We start from the raw sequence: 17,843 nt of genomic DNA on the forward strand, positions 1-17,843 counted from the left end.
TTCTCTAGGCCAAAATACTCAATAGTCCAGCCTTTTAATCTGGTGCAGCTGGATTGGCATGATGTTATTAGCCTGAATGGCAGGTGATCTTAGAATCTACAGTCTTATGTGAATGAGGTTTCTGGATGGACATGTAATCTTCACCATTGAATTTAGCCAGCTCTAAAGCAAATGGGGCCCAGTTACAAACAGGACTGTACTGAGCCATGGAGAATGGATCCAGGCCCAAAGGGACTCATGTAAATAGATGATGTCCCTGGGCAGTCATTCGGGGGGGCAGAGTCACAACTCACTGGAGACACACAGTCCACAGACCCTTCAGGCCTCGACTGTGAAGAAATAGTCCTGCTGCTTTTTTCTGGAGCAAAGCAAAGGGCTCTAGGAGCAACCCTATTGCTATTACTCTAAAAAAAAAATTAGTTTGCTCTTTGTCTTAGTGGTGCTGGCTCCAAAATCCGAAAATCTCCAAACAACAAACTGAGGGGAGATTTCATGACAGAGGAAGATACGCAGCAGGCTAAAAGTTCACCACTAGTAATAGGCCAGATTGATGGAGGAGGGGTGCGGTATGAGCGGCATAGTTAGCAGCCGCCCCTGGAAGACACCATTTGTGTAGAATATCTAGTGCTCGATTCTGCACAGCAGCAATTGTTTGGGAGAATTAGTAGGAAGAGTTTACTGGAAGAAGCACCACAGACCATCCGTCATTGTCATCAAGACTCAGGAAATCTGGACAGTGATTGATTGGCGGGGCTCCCCGCTGACTTGCTAATGCTTATGAATTATTTGTGCTGTTAATGCAAGCTCACAAGGGGTTCCAGAACAGAGAGGGACGGGTAAGTGGTGTTGATGGAGCACGTGAAAAGAATAATGCTTACGGCATTGTGCTTTGGAGGGCCTCCACTGAGACTAAAATCACCGGGTTGAACCACAGAGGGTTGCCATTGCGTGGGTCAGAATGATTGGACGCGAGCAGCTTCCTGTATTCCAACCTGATGTGTATACAGAGGAAGACTAATGAACAGCACAAGGGAGTGAATAGTGGCCAGGTCTTACTATTGCATTTAGGACTACAGAAGCAGCTATAGAAGGTATCTTATATATGTGAGAGATGTCTTTCCGGCTCAAAGGCTCTCATTTTACAATAAGCCTGGTTTCTTCTATTGCAGGGGGGGGGGGAATGAAGCAAGTGTTAAAGCTGGCAAGAGAAAGAAATGCAGAAAGAGAGGAGGAGTGGTTATACTCAGAGATTATGAGAAACAAGAAACTTTCCATGGAGAACCAAGCAGGCCTTTCTCCTGTGGTGGGCTGTGGGTGGCAGATCCCTAACCCAAGAAAAGAGAAAAAAGGAAGCTGTCAGGTATCAGTAAAGAAGTGTTCATCAACTCTAGGACCCCTCAAATGTAGAGCATCCATTCAACTATTTATTAGGCACCTACTGTGTATCAGGCACCGCTCTACATGTTTGGGAAACACCAGTGACAGGGAACAAAACAACCCCCGCTCCCTCTCCTCTGGGAGATGTATTCGAATGCAGGGAGATAAGGAGGAATGATAAGCAAGTCTGGGGATATGGCTCAGCCACAAGAGAGCTTGCACAACATGCACAAGGCTCTGTTTCAGTGCTTTTCAACCTGTGGGTTGCAGGGCTGCATACCAGATATCCTGCATATCAGGTGTTTACATAATGATTCATAACACTAGCAAGATTACAGTTATGAAGTAACAGCAAAAGTAACTTTATGGTTGGGGGGTCACCACACATGAACTGTATTAAAGGGTAGCAGCATTCAGAAGCTTGAGGGCTGCTGCTTTCTCTGCTCAGCACGGCATAAAAGTCGGCATCGTGATGCCTGACATAGGCCTATAATCCCAGCACTTGAAGGTAGAGGTAAGGGATTGAAAAGTCAAGCTTCCCTGGCATAGTGGTACATACCTTTAATCCCTGTACCCACAAGGCAGAAGCAGGTGAGTCTCTGTGAGCTCAAAATCATCCTGGTCTCCCTACATAGTGAGTGTTGGGCCAACCCAGAATACACAGTGAGATGGTGTCTCAAAAAACAAACAACAGCAATAACAACAAAACCCCAAGGTCATCCTCAACTACATAGCGGTTTAAGACTCTTCTGGGCTACTGGAGACAGCAGTCTTATACTGAACTGAGAAACTTAATCACTTAAACAAAGACCTAAAGAGTAAGAGGGAGTTATTCACACAGGGTTTAAGAATCCTGATACACTTAGGGGAGCATTTATACAAGAAGGAAGCCTGAGACCTTGGAGAAAGTGACAGAGAACAAGTTAGAGATCTTTGAGGCCTGAGACAAGAGCTTTCTCCACCAGCTCCAGGAAGGACTCAGCTCTCCTGTCAGAGACGGTCAGCTTCCTAGCAGCTAAATGCACCTGTCAACACATCCAAAGGTAAATCTTGTTCCTGGTCTACATGACAGTGATCACAGACTCAAATAAAGAGTTGAAAAATCACACAGTAGCTGTCCCTAACAAGAAGGTCAGCCAGACATTTAGACTGTCCTTATAGGGAGAGACATCACTGACCATTTCTCTTAGGATGCTCGCACCTTCAGGAGCCCCAGAGCAGGCCCCTCAGGGATGAATCTTAGAAGTGACAGAACCAGACCATAGTAGACCCTATGAATTTGCTGCTCGTTGGGAAAGCAAAAGTGTAAGTTGAAGGACTTTGAGGTCCTGCTCTGGAAACTTAATATATTGAGGTTTTAGAAACCAAGACAGAGAAACCAGAGGAAAGAAGCCTGGGCTGTGGCTGCCATGTTTAAGCAATGGTCTCTCCTGAAATGGGTACTATCACTTTCCAGACCCCAGAGAGAGTGGTTTTGCAAGCATTCCGGCCACACTCTAATCTCACAAACAAAAGGACAGAGGGGAAAGGAAGAGGAGATGGAGATGGAGTGTCCCCTACAGACAAGCCTTCGAGATGTCAGGCTCTCTGCCCTCGACCTTGGCTCCCTTTCCTGAGACCAATAGCAGCTAATCATGTGACAGGAGAGGAGGGAGTAATGAGGGTAGTAATCGCAGGGGTGATGTTTGCTAAGGGGAGTGGACTTTAAAATAAACACATTAAAGTAGGTAGGATACACAGGAAAACAGCCCAGAGAGGCTCTTGCCTCACTAGGAGGAACTGGACCAGTCAGTGAAGGGAGGGTGAATGTTTACATTTTACCCTAAACATTTTAGTGTCTTCTGAATAATTTCTACCATGTGATCTCTAGCCTATTTAACAATAAAGGTGGGGAAACAATCGTGGAAGATTGTTTCTCTGGGGGAAACAATCGTGGAAGAATGTGTTGTCATTATTATTATTATTATTATTATTATTATTTTGCAAAAAAATATTTTGCTTTTTGTTTCCACTACCCAAGAGCAAAGTGCTGGTTGTTTGACATGTCAAGGCTACATCAGGGCACAGTCATGGAGAGGGTGCTGGAAGGGTGCCCTGCCTCAAGCTCTCTTAACGCCCACTGGAAACTCACATGGTTGAAGGGTGGATCAGGAAACAGAGCTTTGGATGAGGATAAAAGAGAAAGAAAAACGGCCACAGTCACCTCGGGGTCAGGAATGATGCTTTCCTGACATAGTTGGTCCAACTCTGTGGTGGGAGAAGCCCGTGGGAGAACGTTGGTGCCCAGGCCTCTGTGGGAACTCACATCCAGGCTAAGACATCACCCGAGACTTCAGCTCGCTTGGCTTTCCAGATCATCCCTGAGACACCAGAAACTTGATCTGTGCCCAGAACACTATGCTCCACCTCCTGGTGACATTTCAAGAACAGAGTTGCTGCTGGACCGCCCAGTGCTCTGGTGACCTTCTAGCGTTGCACGGATGACACATCACAGGATTTCCTCAACTGCGCCCTGGCGTCCTGCTGGGATGGCTTTTTCATTTTTTCCATGGGACACGCATCCATTGCATCACGGTACAAACAGGCTGTCCAGCGGTGCCTCTGTATAAACATGAGTCACATGTGAAGTTAAAGGGCTCATGTTCGGTGGGGGACAGCGGAGTTTTCAAGGCACGTCGTCTTCACATAAGGGGCATGGCTGGACGAGGATTCTAGGGTTCCCTGGCAGGATGTCCAAGCAGTGCTTCAGAGCCCTGCTCTCCTTTATTCCTAGCCTTGCCTCCCAAGATGCAGCTCTCCAGCAGTCACATCAGAAAATGTCACTCTCCTGTTCCTTCTTCGTTGTCTTCTGTTGCTATGACATGCATCTAGAGGCTGAGAAAGCCTAGACTGGACAGCCACATCTGATCTTCCTGTGAAGGCTTCATATTGCTCCATGAAAGTGAAGAGCTCTTCTGGAAGGGCTGCATCGCTTCATAACCATTGATTGCCTTTTCTTTTCTTGTCTTATCTTGTCTTGTCTTTTCTTTCTCTTCTTCTCTTCCTCCTTCTCTTTCTCCTCCTTCTTCATCTTCTTCTTTTTTGACTTTTCAAGATAGGGTTTCTCTCTGTAACTCTGGCTGTTCTGAAACTCACACTGTAGACCAGGGTGGCCTCGAACTCAGAGATCCACCTGCCTCTGCCTCCCAAGTGCCAGGATTAAAGGTGTGCACCGCCACAACCCATCAGTTGTTTCCTTTTGTTTTGTAACAAAGTCTCAAAGTAGCCTGGAACTGGCTTTGTAGCCTAGGCTGGTCTGGAACTTCTCTTACCGCCTTAGCCTTCTGGGTACCATCGAGAATTATAGGCCTATAGTACTACTGTATAATCAGTTCTTGTAGGGTTGTGGTAGTGGGGAATGACTAACCCAATCCTGTAAGAAGGATGTCAATTTTTAGACCCTATCACTTCTTAATATCACGACACTGTGAATCAGGTCTCAACACAAGTTTTGGAGGGAACAAACCAAACTCAAAGCATCGTAGCCTTCCCAAACTTCTCTCGGGCCCTTGATATCACCACAGCCTTGGTCCTTGCAGTCCAAGCATTGGGCCAAGTGCCTTGCTTGCTTCTCCTTGAGGAATGAAAGGTACCCACATCATCCTTCTGCAAGGACTCAGACCACCAAGGCTGCCTGCTGAGATCATATGGAGTTTAAATCTTGTCTTCCACGGGTTTCCTCCTTCCCAGATGGTCCTCACTAGCCACGACTCCACTAACCTCCCCGTAGGGTGTTTGGGTGCTCTTTTCTACTTGACATCACTGTTTGATCTTCATTTTACTAATGATGTGCATTTGCCCATTGGAAGGCTTCTGGAAATTCCCTAAAAGTTATTACTAATGCCAGGGATCTATGGCTGTTCTCCAACCCCTCCCCCTTTTAGTTTTAGTTTTGTTTTTCCAGAAAGGGCTCATACTTTGTGATTGTGTAAAATCACCAAGGGCACAAACCTTGGGGCATATCTGTAGGAGAATTTCTAGACTGGGTTAATTAAGTAGGGAGCTCTGCCTTCAGTGGGGGCATCATAAGCCAGTGCACTGGGGTTTTGGACCAAAGCAAAAGGAGCAAGCAAGATGAACGCCAGCATCCATCCCTCTCTGCATCCTGCCAGTGGATGCCATGAGATCAGGTACGTGCTCCATATTCCGGCTGTCATGACTGACCAGCCATGGTGAGTTAGAGTGGCTGTTAGGAGCACTTGTTGCTTCTGCAGAGGAACCAGGTTTGGTTCCCAGCACCCGCATATAAGCTCATGTTTGCTTGACCCCCTTGAACAAAAGGAATTCTGCTGTGTCTAACAGTCCTTGGTCAAAAATCCTATTAGGACCTAAGTCATCAGTCATGTAAGAGTGATGTAGAGAGATCCTGAAAGGCAGAAAACAAGTCTGGATTGGGTGTCTAGATGCGTTCTCACTGTCTTGCCTACTTGAAGCAGCCAAAGGAGTTAGTGATTTAGGGTTCCCCACCCACTCTCCACAACAGAGTCACCTGCAGGCGAAGGACACACCCTTTCATCGTCTCCCTGAATTGCTGAGTGAGGTGTTTTCAAACCAGCTCTGGGGCTGCAACCTCAACTTTTAGACAGGACATACAATAACACAGCCAGTAAAATCCTCATCAAAATTATCAGCCAATAATGAGGGTAAAAATCCTTTTGTGTTTCATGGTTTCAAATTCATTGCAATCTAGAATCAACTGCAATCTAGAATCTAGTCTCAACCACAGTCCTGTGACAATGTTTCACCTTCACACTATTGGATAAACACATGTGGGCGGCCTTTATGTCTCTCCCTTCTTGTACAGTCTGTAGTAATCATCTTCGTTTGCACAGGCAGGTGAAGGGACCCCCCCTCCTGCTGCATTTATATTCCCCAAATTCACACATTGGCACATTATATACAATTGTGCCAATCTGTCATTCCAGCTGCGAACTCTCATTTAATTTTATCGTGTGTGTGTGTGTGTGTGTGTGTGTGTTTGTGTAGATGAGTGCAGGCACCCTTGAAGGCCAGAAGAGTTAAGAAGTTGCAAGTGTTGTGGACGTAGGTGTCAGGAACCAATTCTGATTTTCTGGGAAAGCAGTTTTTGCTCTTAACCACTGAACCATCTCTTTAAGCTTCAGGTACCATATTTTGTTTGATGCTGGAGATTGAACCCTTGATCTTGGCATGCTAAACAAGTTCTCTGCTACTGAACTGTGCTCAGAGCCACTGAACTGTGCTCACAGCCACTGAACCATGCTCATAGCTCCAGAATACCTTTTGACATACTATAGTCAAACCAAGTTTGTTGCATGTTTTTGTGTTTCGCAGATAGAGTCTCATAGCTGAGGGTGATCGTGGGCTTCTGATATTCCTTCCTTCCCTTCCCATATTCCAGGATCACAGGTATGTAGCACCATGATTGGTTTATGCAGTGTTAGGGAGCAAACCCAGGACCTGTCGAAGCTAAGATAGTACTCTACCAACTGAGCTGCACTCCCATCTGTAAGCTAGTTCTTTGGCTTATGAATGCTAATGCAGTTCTTTTCCATTACACTGTATTGAGTAATATAAAACATGTACATAAAACCAGTACATAGTTTAAATGCCAGTTCATGTGAGGGAACAATTCCCAACAGTGTTATCTAGATGTTTCTCAAGTTCCCTGGGTTGAGGTCACTCTTTGTAGTTTGTGTTGGGCTCCTGACCCAAACACAGCCCATGCCAGTTATGAGTAACGAAAGGCCAGTTTTCCATAGTTTGGACAAAGGGGACCGTGGGAATATGTACAGTTTTCTCCAGTTGTGGTAAAACTGGGGAAAAGCCAACCCAGCTAGGCTGTCCTGTGTATTCACGTGGGAAACGGGGACAGACGAGGACTGTCAACTAGGAGGAAACCAAACAAGGGGAAATGGGCCCATTCTGAAAGGCTTGGCTGTGTCTGACCAGCTTTTCACTGGAGCAGAGGGAAGCACTCATCTGTGCAGAAGAAAACTGTCTCTTCAGCGATTCACTGAGAAACACTGAAACAACCTTGAACACCTTACACTAATGTGAGGGGAAAAGAAAACATGGGCTCAGTACATTCAAAGAAAGAAAAAAAATATCCAAGTGCAGATGAAGACTTCTGTACTGAATGAGTCACCATAGCATGGCCGATAATAGCTGGAGACAGGAACCAAGTGACTGAAGGGGAATTAAAATAGTATGTCTCATTGCTTGCTTATCGTGTAACTCGGTTATTTGGCAGGGGTTGGAACTGCGCGGGTCACTTTTAGTGGTGCAGTTTAGGTGAACATCATAAGACAGAAAGCTGTACTCACAGCACTACATTGCAAACAAAGATAGTTGTGCGTATACAATCAATAGTCTAGGAGAGGAGCAGCAAGGTGACCTGAGTTCCAGTCTCAGATCCACAACACAAAGAGATCTCCCCATAAAGGCACCAGCACATAGCATAGCTCTCTCTCTCTCTCTCTCTCTCTCTCTCTCTCTCTCTCTCTCTCTCCCAGAAAACTTTGACTTTGCTGCCAGAAACAGACAAGTGCACAAAAGACACAGGAGTATATATCTTCAACTTAGGGTTACTATAGCACTGACCAAGATTTCCTGATGGCCCCATGGCAGCTTTGATGGTTCCTTGACAGGCGCCCAGTGAAGATTCCTACGTGCCCATGAGTAAGACTCTCTGGGAGCTAGGGGAGGACTTAGCATATCAACTGTAGGACAGAGAGAGAGTACACAAAACAGACCCTGGGTCGGGAGCCTGGCGGAATAACTGACACATTCTAGTAGTGAGAGACAAAGAAGTAACCTGGTGTCCACACCACCTGTCCTTCTCTCCCACGTTGGGTCAGCATGACTCCATCTTGATTTGACCTGTGGCACATCGGTCAATGCAAACAGGATGCCTGCTTGTTTGTGCTGGCCTTGGGAAAGCCCTGAGACATTACCCAGAGAAGAAGCCTAGCATGGAGTTGGCAGTGCCCGCTTGTACTGATCATGTGCTGAGCATGTAAGCAGGGCCTGGGCTCTTCCTCCATCAACAAAAGACAGCCAGGATTAACTTCTCTGTGGGGAGAGACCCAGCATGCAACTTAAAGTAGATTACTAGAGCTGCTTGCCTACACACTGAATCATTAGAAGTAAAAAAGAAATCAGTACCCCCTTCCAGGCACTGCATTTTGAAGGGGGTTTGTTGCCTGCAACATATAACTAAGGCAGGCAGGGTAAGGGATCCCTGGGACTTTAACCAATCCTTTCTTCCATAGGCAAATTGCTCACCTAACCCCAGCTCAACATTGTCTCCTACAACCCTATAGTAGCTCCTTATTATTTTAATTGAAAACAGGCACACAATGGTATACCATTATAAAACCTTCAAACAAATTGTGTTTTGTGGTTCTCTTTCTGGTCAACTCTCCCAACCCCCTTCTTCTCTGGTGGCACCCTCTCTTATCTTAAAGCAATGGTTCTCAGACCCCACCTACAAGAGCTGTGACAAAACATGTTTCTCTAAGGAAGATACGTAGTTAGTCTTTTTTTTTTTTTTTTTTTTTGTCCCCACCCCACGTAGTTAGTCTTAATCACTAGTAAATCCCCAAGCCTGGAATGGTATTCATCCCATAACCAGACCCAAAGAAATGTTTGTAAACAAATAAGCCAACAGACCTTGGAGGTTTGTTTAAAATACAGATCACAGAGCTCACCTCAGAAGACTGGTTTGGAAGGTCTGAGTGGGCCCTGGCAACTGCATTGGCATGAAGACATCTGAAGGATGCCAAGACAGACAGTGCAAGCACTGCACCAAACCAGTTTTCCGGAGAACCCCTTCACCATGGTAGTTCCTAGTCTCCACCCAGGCCAGAGAGTCATGAGTTAAATTGCTAAGCAACTCCTGGGTGAAATTGGTCCACCAGTGAGGGCATCTGGAAACCCCGGGCCTGGCCACCACAAACCTCTGAAAGGCGTGTGGCAGTCAACCCTTCTCTCCTGATGGTAGAGTTCACACATCTGCTTAGGAAATGCCACAACTCTAATCTCCCAGCTTTCTGAAGAAAGGTGTTCACTACAAGTGTTTGTTAGGGACTCTGTGTGTCTTTATTTATTTATTTATTTATTTATTTATTTATTTATTTATGAGTGCACTGTAGCTGTCTTCAGACACACCAGAAGAGGGCATCGGATCCCATTACAGATGGTTGTGAGCCATCATGTGGTTGCTGGGCATTGAACTCAGGACCTCTGGAAGGGCAATCAGTGCTCTTAACTGCTGAGCCATCTCTCCAGCCCCCTCGACTCTGTATATCTTAATGGCTCTTTTGTCTCACATGTGTGAGTAGTGTCTGCCTCCTGTATGCTGCCAGGAAGGAATGACTAAGGTGTGTGACCCTATGCTAGAATTATAGACACCATGCACAGAATTAGGAATGCCTCCACTGTAAGCGTGCTATAGAGAGGGTTAACACAGTTCACCTAAGTTGTATATTTATTTATTTTTAATTATGTATATGCATACGGGTAATATATGGGGTAAATTCATGAGAATGTAATTGCCCGCAAAGTCCAGAAGAGGGTGACAGATCTGCTGGACTGAGTTGTAGGTGATTGTGAGCTACTTCAAGTGGGTGCTGGGAACTGAACTCAGTTGCTCTGCAGGAGCAGTACAGCTCTAATCCATTGAGCCATCTCTGTGGCCCCATTTTACCCAAATTAAGAAAACCAATTAGGATTCATTACAAGAGCTGCAGCTTTAAGATCCCCGCCCAAAAATGCCATAGGGAAAGGTATACCTGCATACCTGTTTCTTGGTTTGTTGTTATTGTTGTTGTTGTTTGTTTTTTGAGAGAGAAAGGGTCTCATCTAAGACATCTCCTGGATGTCTTAGAATCCATATAAACCAGATTGACCTTGAATTTACAGAGATCCACCTGCCTTTGCCTCCTGAGTGCTGGGATTAAAGGCATGGGAGACTACAGCCAGCTCTGGACATCTCTGGATCCTTTCATTAGTGTCACTTGGCATTTCCTTTCCTCGCCCATCTTCAACCCTTTCGTGTCCTTACGGGCCAGCCCTCTCCATACACCTGTTGTTCTCAACCTTCCTAACGCTGCGAACCTTTTACACAGTCCCTCATGTTGTGGTGACCTCCAGCCATAAAATTATCTCATAAAACCATAATTTTGCTACTGTTATCAAGAGTAATGTAAATGTCTGATGCCCAGGATGTCTGACATATGAGTCCAAAAGGTCATGACCCACAGGTTGAGAACTGTTGTCACAAACCAACGTAACATATATTCACCTCTTTCCTTAGTCCTGGCTCAAGCCAGGCACCATACCCAGAATGTCCGTCACTGTCTCTCTATACACTCTTGAGTCTTGAGCCTTTAGTACCTGTTAGTGTCAACCCATCTGTCCAGATGTAATTGGCTGATTTTATTTAGAAGCTCCACTGGACATTTACTCAGGGCCCCTAAGCGTGGTTGCTTCTGGGGAAGTACTTCCATTTTACCCTCCCCCTCCCACTGTCCAGCTCCTTGATGGCAGGGACTCCCTCCATGTTGCCTTACAGGTCTCGAGCCCTGAGCACACTATGCACATTCAGAGCAGAGGTTTGCACACTTTTGTTGGTTGAATGAAGTGTGCAAGCCAGGGGCATTCCCCTGCAGGAGCGGCTGCTCACTCTGATTTTCTGTTGCTGGCTTCCGTGCTCCTTGTACTCATGAGGTGCTTGCCTGATCTTTGTCTGGTGGGGCCGTCCAGCAAGTGTGTGAGAGTTCGCCTATGTGTGTATTATATGTGAATGAGATGGGTATGAAGGCTGAATTGACATATTCATGAATATTGCTTTTGAAGTTTTGGCGTCTACTAGATCCTCTGCCCGAATGCCCTGTGGGCATTCTAAGGCAACAAGTCTCAAACTGACTGAAAAGTTTTGTCCCGTAAAAATTGTTCCTTAGCCAGGCAGTGGTGGCGCACGCTTTTAATCCCAGCACTTGGGAGGCAGAGGCAGGTGGATTTCTGAGTTCAAGGCCAGCCTGGTCTACAGAGTGAGTTCCAGGACAGCCAGGACTACACAGAGAAACCCTGTCACGAAAAACAAAACAACAAAACAACCAAACCAAACCAAACCAAACCAAACCAAACCAAAACAAAACAAAACAAAACAAAACAAAACAAAACAAAACAAAACAAAACAAGAATTGTTCCTTATCTGTTGGCTCTTTTCCCAGTTGCCCAGACCCCAAGCCCTTACATAGTAATACTGTCCCTCCCCCATCAATAGAAAATGATATAGTCTCTCCAGTTAAACTCACAGGATACTTCTCTCGGGTTTCTAAGCTCTGCTTTCTGTCCCTAGACCTACCATCTATCATCCTTGGCCTCTTGAAAACAACTTCCCAATTCATCTACCAGCTTCTACCCACCCCCCACTCTTCAAATGCAGGCAACATGTTAAAGCACACAATTGAAATGGTTACACTTCTGGTGATAGTGTGCAGTCACCTCCACAGTGGACAAAGCCCGGACTGTCATATGTCACAGTCACTGAGCCACCGAATTTAAGATGTCATCTTTGGGACGTAAGAGCTTGACAAAGAGGCAGCAAAGGACATTTACTCTTCTATTCATTCGGCGAGTACTGATTAGCAATAACAAGATGCCATGTGTGGTTTCAGGTCCCAGGGATCCTCGGAAGACCTTCGTTTCATAGAGTTTGTATGTGAGGAGAGGAGGCAAAGAACGCAGTCATTGGTATCTGCTCTTAAGAGGACCATGCCACTACAGCTCCGCCTAGAGAATGAGGGGTCAGTTGTCTATGTCCTGGGCTCCTCTATAACTAGATCCTTAGCCACATGGCTTTGTAGTTTCTTCTATGAAATACAGAAGGACTTCCCTCTGCATGACTTTGGAGCTGGCTTTGAAACTTGCACGGTCATGTTGGAAGATGGGATGCAATGGAGTTTGGGATGGGCTTGTGTGGTTGTGTTCATCGTGTGTAATTCCACTTCTACTGCAGAGATTGTCCCAGGTGATTCTATGTCCCAGAGGAAGGAGAAAAATACAAAGTACAACTAAACTGAAAACAAATGGTTGTTTTGTGACATTGACTTTTTGGAGTGGCTTCTTACTCAGCATCAATACAAGGAGTGACAGATAGTTAATTCTCTCTTCTGAGAGATTTACATGACAACCTTGAATTGGAAGTACTGGTCCAGAGGGACTGACCTGCATTAGTATGGGGTCTCATATTTCTTCTATATGAGAAAGTAATTCCATAGACAAGGTACCTTCATGTAGCTGTTTCAGCAGCACCTAGGAAATTCGAGACTCTTTCCCATATAGCCTGAAAGAACCATTTGATGAAATGCAGTCTCTGGACATCATCCAGAGGTCCTGAGTGGCAAGCCTTTTCTTTTTCTAAAGATCAATTTTTATTATTTTAAAATTATGTGTATATGTTTATGTAAGAGTTGATGCACATGAGTGCAAGTGTCCCCAGAGACCAGTGACACTGGCTCTCCCGCAGCTGGAGTAAGCTGTTTCATGAATGGATGAGAACTGAACTCTGGTCCTCTGCAAGGGAGTAGTTACCCATCCATTGGCCCCTCTCTCCAGCCTAGCATTGTTCTTGATGGGCACGTGGGCACAGAACCTGTGGGCCTATCTGGAATACTCATCTAGTTCTAAAGTCTGACTTAATTCCTGTTAAATTAGTGAGTTTAATGAGATAGTTTGCCTGGTATCTTTTCCTGGACGGCAAAAAGTCACAGTTAATTTGGTCTATCTGTCCTCTTCCCTACTCTCACATCCATGGTGGCCTGAAGATACTCTGAATGCATTAGGAAGTAGAGACAAAGGGAACACAAATGATCTGCTCTCACAGGGGTCAGAGATGAACAGAAGGGGCATGCCTTAGTTCTTTTTCTGTTGCTGTGATAAAATACCCTGACAAAATCAGCCTAAGGGAATAAGGGTTTATTTTTTTGGTCCATAGTTCCAGGGTGTAGTGCATCACAGCAAAGAAGTCAAGGCAGCAGGAACTTGAAGCGGCTCATCACATCATACCCACGATCACGAATGGAAAACAATGAGTTCCTGCTGCTGCTCAGCTGCTTTTCTCTACTTCCATGGTCCATGATCCCAGCCAGGGAATGGTGCCGCCCACAGTGGGTGAGTCTTCCTGTCTCACTTAACTAACACAGTTAAGATAATCCCCCATAGGCATGTCCAGAGGCTTATCTCCTAGGTGATTTCTAAATTCTATCAAGTTGACAGCACCAACCACTACAGGGCCACAGACTGTTATAAGGTGGCAGAGTGTGTGTGCCTTTAATCCTAGCACTTGGGAGGCAGAGGCAGGTAGATCATTGTGAGTTTGATGCCGGCCTGGTCTACAGAGCAAGTTCAAGGAGAACCAGGGCTATATAGATAGGCCCTGTCTCAAAACCAACCAACAAGAAAAAGAGAAGCAGTTCTGATGTCAATGCAGAGTGGAGAGTGTTTTGGGGAAAGCCATTTATTTGTGTTGTGCATTCCTCATTCCCCATCCATGTATGTTCTTGATTTTCAACCCTTTGCTCTAAGCACAGAGAAAATGCCTTTTATGGCTTGTACCCTGGGCTTCTTTGGCTTCTATTTGGGTCCAACCAACGAACATCAACATCAGGCTATAAGAGAGTGGAGAAGGGAGAACGTGGGATGGATTTTTACTTCACCCCACCCACTGGCTGCCTTTTGGCAGCTTGCCATGTTCTTCCCCCGCTCTTCTCCTCTGGGCCTTTAAGTTTGGGGAGCCCTAACTGCCTCTCATGCCTGCAGATGCCCCTATACTTTCTCATCTTTATTTCCTTGGATCTGTTCGGCCCTCTCTCAGTAATCTCTCCACGACACACTCTCCAATTACCCTTTTGAGTATGCCCTGTGCTTCCTGCAAAGACAGGAAAGCAAAAACATTGCCTGGAAAGGTCAATAATTCTGGCCTCCGCGCAGCTCAGTTCAATTCAATTTAGCAAACATTGACTGAGTGAGGTCTTCTCTCCCAGGCTCTGTGCCAGGAACTGGGGTCAGAGAAAATGCAGACACAGAACCTACCTTCAGGGACCTAGGCACAGCTTCCTGGGAGGTTGGATGCAGGGAGCAAGGGAATCATGTACTGTACCTTAAGCGGTGGGCAAGGAGGGTACGGCTGGCTCTGGAGCTGTGAGGTGCTCCCTCCTCTAGACCACCTGAGTTGGTTGGGCACCTCCTATCATCTTCCAGTTGTTGTAATTTTGGCTTCTTTACCAGGAGCCCTAGATATACTGGCCTACTTAGCTAGGCACTACTGGCTCCCAGTAGAGGGGCATCTGGGAGAGGAAGAGAGGCTTGGCATCATGGGCCTGGGAGCCCTGAGGTGGAGATAAGAACTTTATCTGATATGTGCCCTAGATGGTCCACTGGGATTCCTGAGTCTATGAGCTACTTCTGCTGACACGGGGAAGGTGAACCTGGCAAACTCTGTGTCCCTCAAAAAGGGATGAGATTTTACTTCCTCTAGTTAAGAAGAAAACACTAGCCAGGCGGTGGTGGCGCACGCCTTTAATCCCAGCACTTGGGAGGGAGAGGCAGGCACATTTCTGAGTTCGAGGCCAGCCTGGTCTACAGAGTGAGTTCCAGGACAGCCAGGGCTACACAGAGAAACCCTGTCTCGAAAAACCAAAAACCAAAAAAGGAAAAAAGAAAACACTAGAAAGAGCAGTGGTCCTGGGATCCTCTGACTTGTGTTCTTTCTAGTGCTGTCTCTTTCTATCTTATTTACCAACCAGAGTTCTGAGCATACTAGGTAAGTACTCTACTACTGAACAATTCCCCATCCCCATCCTTACTCTGACTTTTAAGATAAGTTTTCACTAAGTTGTTGAGGCTGGCCTGGAACTTGTGATCCCTCTGTCTCAGCCTCTAGAGTAGCTGATATCACATGTCCACAGCACCAGGCCTGTTTCTAATATGATCTCTGAGAATCTGTTACAACTGTGAGCTTATACAGCACCCTTGCTTGCTAGACTCTTGGGTGTTTAACTCTGATCCACTCACCCATCTCTTTCAAGGACCCAGCACTGTTCCCGAAGCATAGTGTGACAGCGGACAACATCTATTTTACTAAACTAAAGTAATTTATTTTGGTAGTAGAAGTAGTAGGAATAACAGTGGGGATATGACCCTTGTTTAAAGAATGAGGTGACCATAACTGGTGACAGGAAAGGGACCTGTGTCATTTATGATAGAGTTGGGACTTGGTACAGAGGACCATGAGGGCTGAGACAGCTGGCAGGGCTGCAGAACGATGGAGCACCTGCTGTTTGCTGGAGAATGTTTGAAACAAGGTTACATCAGTTCTCTGTACTCTACAGACAGTCTTGGAAGTATAAATGTGAACAGCACCAGGCTTTCCAGTCAGGGCTTTGAAGACTTGAAAATATGGATCTAGGATCACACCAAGGAGAGGCAGAACTTACACTCAAACCTAGATGCCCATGTTTTGAATTGCCAACTTCATCCACATGCAGGAAGAAAAGGAAGACCCAGGCCAGCCATATACTATTTGTAAGACATTTTTATGCACATACGCCTCTACATTATAGCTCATTTCCCCTTCACCGTCCCTTAAAGAAAAGGAGAAAAGGAAATAAAAAAAAAAAGATGCATGAAGCGTCTGGGTTTTAGGAACTGAGATTTTGGGAAAACAGAGCAGCATAGAGTGACTTGAATGAGCTTGGAGGACCAGGCTCCCTCTGCTGCTGAGGAGCTGTGCAACTCTGATCATACTCAGTACATTCTCTGGGCTTCATCTGCGTCCTTATCTATTTTCAGAGAACTTTCATAAAATTTTGTTTGGGAGTGGAGGGGGTGGAGGTGGTACTCGAGGTGGGGATGCAGAATTTTATTGTCAAGCACAAGCTTTTAGCGCCCTCTACTGTTCAGTTGTAGCACTGTTGATCTGATTTGTTAGGTTCTCTTGAAAGCAAGGACTAACAGCTTTTCCGCCTACAATAAGCTGTGAGCTACCAAGTTCATCCACAGAAGTCCATAACACAACAAAGAGAAAGCCAGTTCTCTCTCTCTCTCCCTCCCATCCCATCCGACTTGGAAGTCCTGCTGATCTCGCCTACACAGTTCCAATTATTTTCCTAAGTGCTGCTGCCTGACTGTTCAAGCACACGCCCTCCCCACCCCGACCCAGCATCACTCCGTCATTTTGGTCACCACACTGTATGCCAGCTGCCCTTGGGCATGCCTGTCTTTTTAGCTCGAAGTCTGGTGTCGCTTGCCTTTGTATTCTCCCCCCTCCCCCAGATTCCCCTTCTGCCGTGTACAAAGGACACATGAGCTCTCTATAAAAGTTAGTTCAAAGGATGACAACCAGAAGGAAGAACAGATGAACCAAAGAAGCTTAGTGAGCTGAAGAAGGCTTGGGGGTGAGGAGGAGCTGTGAGAGTTTGGAAGCTTCCTATACAGGAAACTCTCTAGTTCTAAATTTTGGGATTCAGGACATCAGCAAACAGAGGGGGCAGATGGAAGGCTTTGGGGGAATGCAGCTGCTCACACAGGTGTGCTCACCTTGAGAAGATGCTACTCTCAGAGTGCACTTAGGGTTTGCATGTTACTTGACAAGAAACATGTACTTTGGTTGGCACTTGAGAGAGACTTAGCCGTCTATCTGTAGCTTGGTCAGTGTTTTTCCTGGTGTCCTCCGATTTTATCTGGGCTAATCTGCACCGCGGCAGAAGTGATCTTCCTGAATTCCTGGTCCATCCTCTATCCCTGAAGCACAGTTATAAGGGTTGGGGGCAGGTTATTGGGTTTCTTCGAAAGTGTTTTCCACATTCACTGTCTTTTAAAAAATCATCTATTTTCACATTTGCTATCTTTAGTTATTTTGTTTGTTTGTTTGTCTGTTTGTTTGTTTCCCCTGCAGCTGAGAACCAAACCCAGGGCCTTGCGCTTGCTAGGCAAACAATCTGGGCTAAATCCCCAACCCCGCCACCCCATTTGCTATCTTTTAAAAAAAGAAAGATTCTTTGGTATGTGTCTGTGTCAGTTTCCATTTGTCTGTCTGTCTGTCTGTCTCTGTCTCTCTTTCTCTTTCTCTGTGTATGTGTGCGTGTGTACATGACCACATGAGTGTGTATATCCTTGGTACAGGCCAGAAGGTCAGAGGAGTCCTGTGGGCTCTTCTTGCAGCTGGAGTTGCAGGTGGTCGTGAGATGCCAGCTCTGGGACTCGAACTTGGATCTTGCAGAAGAGCATTAAGTGCTCGTGACTGCTGAGCCTCATCTCTAATCTCTATCACTTGTTGTCTCAGTCTATCTCAGTCACACATGCTGGGCAAGCCCTCTGCCGCTGAGCTTCATAACACCCAGGTAGGAAGCCTGGGAACCTTTGATCACCCCAAGCCTCTG

Source organism: Grammomys surdaster, unplaced genomic scaffold (genome assembly GCF_004785775.1).
Source record: "Grammomys surdaster isolate TR1022 unplaced genomic scaffold, NIH_TR_1.0 363, whole genome shotgun sequence".
Lineage (NCBI taxonomy): Eukaryota > Metazoa > Chordata > Mammalia > Rodentia > Muridae > Grammomys > Grammomys surdaster.